Genomic DNA, 6,252 nt, shown 5'->3' with positions numbered 1-6,252 from the left:
CGCGGGGCCGAGTCGCGCTGGAACCCTGGGCAGCGGTGGCCGGAGCCGGATCCCGGAACCAGGATCTCGTACAATCCTTCCCCGACTCAAGTGTCAAGGAGACAAGCCCGCCCCGCCCCCTCCCCACACAGGCGCTCTCGCAGCGCCACCAGCGAGGCCAGCCCACCCTCCGCACCGCGTCCGGGCGGCGCCGACCCCGCTACCGAGCCCGCGACCCAAGCCCTTCGGGGCCAGCAGCGCTGTCAGGGGCCCCGGCCAACCTCAGCGCTTCGCTCCCTCCTCTGCGGAGAGGACAACGGAGAGAGAGGAGGCGCGTGGACAGCCAGGCAGATGACCGAGACTCACCAGGAGGCTCCCTGGGCTGGAACCCCAGATCCCCCAGCACGAGGCCTGCCAGAGTCCCCCCTCAGCCCACCTCGGGAACCCAACGATCCCGTTAGGAGACAACGGAGGATGGGGCTGGGCGCCCCAAGCCGGGCTCTGCCTGCTCAGCCCAGGGCTCCTCCAGCCTGGCTAATCTGCCAGCTCTTCCCGGCACCCTGTCTGAGAGTCACCCACCTGCCCGGCCTTTCGGGGCTCATCTAAAAGGCTCCTCCGCCACGACTAGGGGACACCAGGAATTGGGTTTGTTTGCGGTGCCTCAGAAGGGGCAAGATGGCGACAGGTATCAGGGCGCAGGCGCAGCTGCGCGCTGCCGGTCGGGAAATGTAGTTCGCCTTTCCCGCCTTTGGAAGAAAAGCCCGCAGAAAGCCTCCTTTCTCCCTGTTCCTCTTTTCCTCCGCGTTTTGAAAGGAAACGAGAGACATCGCGAGGGGCGTTGGGAGTTGTGGTCCGAACCCAAACTCTTCGGTCGGCTGCCGCACGCGCAAGGGGGACTGGGATTGTAGTTTCCTTGGCTTCTCCTCCATCCCCTCCGCTCCGGCTTCGCGCGCCTGGCCTCCGGCTGCCATCTCCCAGCCAATCAGCTGCGCTCTCTGCTACGTGCTGCGTCACACGTAGCGGCCAAAATGGTGTAGGTAGTTGGAATCGTGGTAGGTCCGCGACCTTTACTCCAAGCGAGGTTAGGACTGGGAAGGGGAGCAGCGACGTCCCTGAAGTGACGTGGAGGATTAGGATCAGATTCATGGGAGCAATTATCAGCTGCTTCTAACCCTGCCCCCTCCCCCGACGCAACTCGCGAGAGTTAACCTGCGCTAGGAGAATCGATGTATCGATGTAGTGGACCGCACAGGTGGCTTGTACCTGTTCAGGGGGTTACAGAGTTGCGGAGAAGGGGACCCTAAGCGTCCTGGAATTCGGGTTTCTCCGCCTGTGCAGTGGGAGTGATAGTGCTGTCTCGTGCCGTATCTGTCAGAGGCGAGAAGGAGACGGGGTTTATTTGAGGCCCGATGAGCTGGTAGGTTCACCCTTTAGCTTTTGTTCTTACAGGACAGTTTTGTGAAGAAGGTGTCGTTGTCCCTGTTTTACAGACAAGAAAAGAGGCCCAGTATCCGATGATTCGCGGCCATAAAAATCAAAGTCAGTCCCTGGTATTGAAGATTCCGTCAAATGTTGTGATTGCCCTCCCTCTTACATTTTCTACTTGTGGAAACATAGGAACTGGTAACAACAACAAAACAAAATGCTCAAGTCAAAGAGGTTTTTAATATGCTTTCTGATATTAACAGTTTCCTTGAAAAAAAAAATGGGGTCAGTACTACCCTGCGGGGATGTTGTGATATAACACGGAGAAAAACAGTTAATTTGTAAATTGTGGACACTATGCACATGTGTGAGACTGTTCATGTTCTATATATATATATTTTTAATTGATTTCAGAGAGGAAGGAAGAGGGAGAGAGAGATAGAAACATCCATGATGAGAGAGAATCATAGATCGGCCGCCTCCTGACATTCCCCCTTTGGGATCGAGCCCACAACCCGGGCATGTGCCCTTGACCGGAATTGAACATGGGACCTTTCAGTCCGCAGGCTGACGCTCTATCCACTGAGCCAAACCGGCCAGGGCTGTTCATGTTCTTGAATGGTGCTGTAGGTTAGAAAGAGAACAAGGAACCCCATTTAAGTGTCCTATTTTCCGTTAGCTGCAAATGCCCTGCGGTCCAGGAAAATGGTTACCATAAAACCCACGCCTGCCCTGCAGGAAGTCAAGTGGGACACGCAGTCCCCAGCTCCCCCCCTTTCCCTCTGATCTTTCAATGCGTCCTCTTCCATCTATTTCCCACTCATTTGAGAGGACCACCTGTTTCCAGTCCAATTCCGTAAGACTCTTGGAAAGGTGATGAATGAAACCTTCATGGGTTTTTCGGTTTAAAGTACATTCTTTGAATTGAGCCTCACAGCATCTCAGTGAGGCAGGTATAATTAAGATTCCTCCCTACCATGAATCAGAAGAATGCAGATATTCCAGAACGTACCCAGTGTCACAAAGCTGGGATTTGAAGGGGGCTGGGCTTTATAACCCCAGGTCTTCTGGTTGCCAGGTGTCTTCCTCTACAACCAACGTCAAGGTGACCGGAGCTGGAGGAGAAAGGGAAAGACAGGCTGCTTATCAAATCAACCCTGACCATGATAAGTAGCCTATTAGTCAAGAATTATAGCTGATGAGCTTCCAGGACTGTCCTAAACATTTCACATGTTCTTTAATTCATTTAGTCCTTAATTTTATGAGGTAGGAACTTTGAAGGAGGAAATGGAGGCATAGGTAGATGAAATAGCTTGTCTAAAGTCCCCCATGGTAAGTAGAGGGGAAAGTCAGGATTTAAACCTCAGAAGCTTGGCTCCAGAACCTGCTCTAGACCAGTGGTTCTCAAACCTTAATGTTCAACAGGAACCATTTGAGGATCTTGCTAAAACGCAAATTTAGATTGAGTGGGTCTGGATAGAGCCTAAGATCCTATATTTCTAACAAGCTTTCAAGCAATGTTGATGCTCCGGCATCAAGTACCTATAATCTACCACTTAGCCTCCCTCTCCTAGCCATATTTGTCTTTTGTAGCCATGGCCTTCCCAACGCTGCCCTGGCTGCTCCGTATTTCCCAAATTAAGTTATCTTCCTTAAGGATCAAACGTCACCCTCGAGAAGCTAATCCTGCCCCTACCTTTCAAGGATGAGACAGGCATTCCCACCTCTGCTCCTATATCACTTACTACACATCTTGTTACAGAACTCAAAATATTGAGTTACAGTCATTTGAATGATTTAAGGAGAGAGACCATATCTATGCACACTAGTGCCCAGCACAAGAATAATAGCTAATACTTATCCAGGGCCTTCTCTATTCCAAATGCTATTGCATATATTGACTTGTTTAATCTGCACAATATGAGATACAGTATTACCCCCATTTTATGGATGAAGAAACATAGAGGTTAAGTTATTTGCCCAAGATAACAAGCTGTTAAGTAGCAGAGCCGTGACTTCAAGCGAAGGCACTTTTACTTCAGGAGATGTGTGGTAACACAAATGAGAGCCACCCTCCACTTCCAAAGGAGGAAAAGTAGGACTTATCCTATTAAACATAACTATTCTAGTCTGGGAAAATGTGTGGGAGTACAATACCTGTTCAAACTTTATTACTCTATTTATTAAGCAGGTTTCTTAAAACAGGCTTCTTCAAAATGTGTATGCACCATTCTAATTTTGTAGTGCTACATTAACAAGGTAATTTCACTGTTGTCATGAAAATATGTTAACCTATAGTATTGTACAGGTATGCAAATCGAAATGGATAACACCTTAGAGCAGTGATGGCGAACCTATGACACGCGTGTCAGAGGTGACATGCGAACTCATTTTTTTGGTTGATTTTTCTTTGCTAAATGACATTTAAATATATAAAATAAATATCAAAATATAAATCTTTGTTTTACTATGTTGCAAATATCAAAAAATTTCTATATGTGACATGGCACCAGAGTTAAATTAGGGTTTTTTCAAAATGCTGACATGCCAAGCTCAAAAGGTTCGCCATCACTGCCTTAGAGATTTATTTTCTAAATTTAAAAAACTGAGTTCCAAAGAAGTCAAATGGGTTAACCAAAATCATACGGGAATTTCACGGCAGGCCTAGGACTAGAAACCAGCCCATTCAAGTTACAGGATGCTGCACATTTCACTGTACCACACTGCCCTTAGATTTTTACCTTCAGAAAGTTTTATTACCACACTGGTTTAGCCAAGGTGTGTACTAAAAATGGGAATAGCAAGACCAAAAAAAAATGTTAAAAAAACAAAACAAATAGAGCCAGGCCAGCACGGCTCAGTGGTTGAGCACTGATCTATGAACCAGGAGGTAACGGTTTGATTCCCAGTCAGGGTATAGGCCTGGATTGTGGGCTCAGTCCCCACTAGAGGGTGTATTGGAGGCAGCCAATAAATGATTCTCTCTCATCATTGATGTTTCTATCTCTCCCTCTCTCTTCCTCTCTGAAATCAATAAAAATATTTCTTAAAAGTAATAAAATAAACAAGTAGAATATTAAATAGAGCAAGATGAGTGGATTTGGGGGACAGAAGAGAAAGAAGGAAGTAAACTGGGGATAACTGGCAATTACATACCTAGGTTCAATGGAGGATCAGAAGTGCTTTGAACAATGCAGGATCAGATGTGCTAGAACAGCTTCAGAAAGAAGGTGAAAGTCTGTCCACTGCCTTTACTCCTTTCCTTCACTGTAGTCTCTACTTCCTACACAGCTGACCTCATTGTTTTGGTGAGCTAATGATAAGACCTCATCACCTATGTGGAATGGACCTTTTTACCAACCCTTTCTCCCAAAGGAATCTCTGTACTCCTTGTGCAGTGCATCCACCATACTACAGTGCTGTCAGGTGAGCTTTCTAAAATTCAAAGCTCATCATGTCACTCTCTTGCATAAAACTTTCCAGTGGCTCCCAGTTGCCAACAGAATAAAGTTCCAGCGTTTTTATAAGCAAACTGATGCCAATGCAGAGAATTTTTCTCCCCCCATCTTCAATATCATGAGCCAAAAGGTAAGGCTGGCATTCTCCTAACTTGTCAGTGCAACTTCCAGGCCAGCTATCACTGCATTGGGGCTTTCACCATCAAACCATGCAAACTTCATTCAACCTTCATTCCATCACTAGAGATGAAGGGATCTTAGGGAGAAAGTTTTTTAACAGTCTGCTGTCATCAGCTTAGGTTTCCCCATTCTCCTCTCTGCCTGTCTACTCAAAGGAGGTGTATAAACCTTTCCCCAGCACTGCCATTCAAGGATCCACTTATGTGACTATCTCCTGTATTTTTTCTCCAGAACTGTTCCACCTCTGAAACCAATAACCAAGGTATTCCACATTCTAAACAAAATTTTCTTTTATTCCGGATTTCTTACTCCTTTACCCTCACCAAACCTGCTCTTCAACTTCAGTGAAATCTGCAGTTGAAATTTACAGTCTCAGTTCCAGGTCTGTTGCCCTCCCCGGCTTTACTTTACGTTCTACTCTGAACCCTATTATTTAATTCAAACTCGGTCTCATCAGCACTTTCAAATTCATTCAACCACCTCTGTTCTTCCACATAGACCCTAAAACAGTCCTCAACCTTGGATCAGTTTCTCTCCTACGTCCCTTCCCATGTTGATATATCTATTAGTTAACTATTATTATATAATAAATTATTCCAAACCATAGTGGCTTAAAAGAACAATGAAATGTTTCATACAGTTTTTGCAGTTTCTGTTGGAATCAAGAGGGGCTTGGTTGGGTGATTCTGGCTTGGGATCTTTAAGAGGTTGCTGTCACAATGTAAGTGGGGGCTGCAGTCTAAAGGCTGGCTGGGGCTGGAGGGTCAGCTTCCAAGGTAGCTCACTCACATGGTTGGCAAGTTAGTGAGGCAAGAGATCTGTTTCTGACTATGTGGATCTCCCTGTAAGGCTGCCTGAGCATATTCACTACTACCGGGTAGCTGACTTCCTTCAAAGTGAGTGATCTGAGAGAGCATATAGAAGCTACACTGTTGCAGTGTGTGTGTGTGTGTGTACACAAAATCGGGTTTTATATTTGTGTGTATAAAAAAGTAAATCTAGCCCTAGCCGGTTTGGCTCACTGGATAGAGCGTCGGCCTGGAGACTGAAGGGTCCCAGGTTCGATTCCAGTCAAGGACATCTACCTTGGTTGCGGGCATATCCCCAGTCAGGGGATGTGCAGGAGGCAGCTGATCAATGTTTCTCTCTCATTGATGTTTCTAACTCTCTATCCCTCTCTCTTCCTCTCTGTAAAAAATCAATAAAATAT

At 46.6% G+C, this 6,252-nt stretch overlaps 1 protein-coding gene across 9 annotated transcripts in view; it reads right to left on the bottom strand.

The window, feature by feature from the left end:
• EMSY (EMSY, BRCA2-interacting transcriptional repressor) overlaps positions 1-645 on the bottom strand; it is an 82,398-nt gene extending 81,753 nt beyond the window's left edge. For 5 of the 9 annotated variants that reach the window (XM_006763823.2, XM_006763829.2, XM_006763828.2 and 2 more), the window contains exon 1: positions 559-643. The gene's annotated coding sequence lies outside the window, so the exon portion shown is untranslated. Of the gene's footprint in view, positions 1-558 lie in introns of all 9 variants that reach the window. The other 4 variants (XM_006763825.2, XM_006763830.2, XM_006763831.2 and 1 more) reach the window with 3 other exon arrangements.
• Positions 646-6,252: the final 5,607 nt, after the last annotated feature.

This window comes from Myotis davidii, unplaced genomic scaffold, assembly GCF_000327345.1.
Source record: "Myotis davidii unplaced genomic scaffold, ASM32734v1 scaffold139, whole genome shotgun sequence".
NCBI lineage: Eukaryota > Metazoa > Chordata > Mammalia > Chiroptera > Vespertilionidae > Myotis > Myotis davidii.
This window is presented reverse-complemented; position numbering and strand designations above follow the sequence as displayed.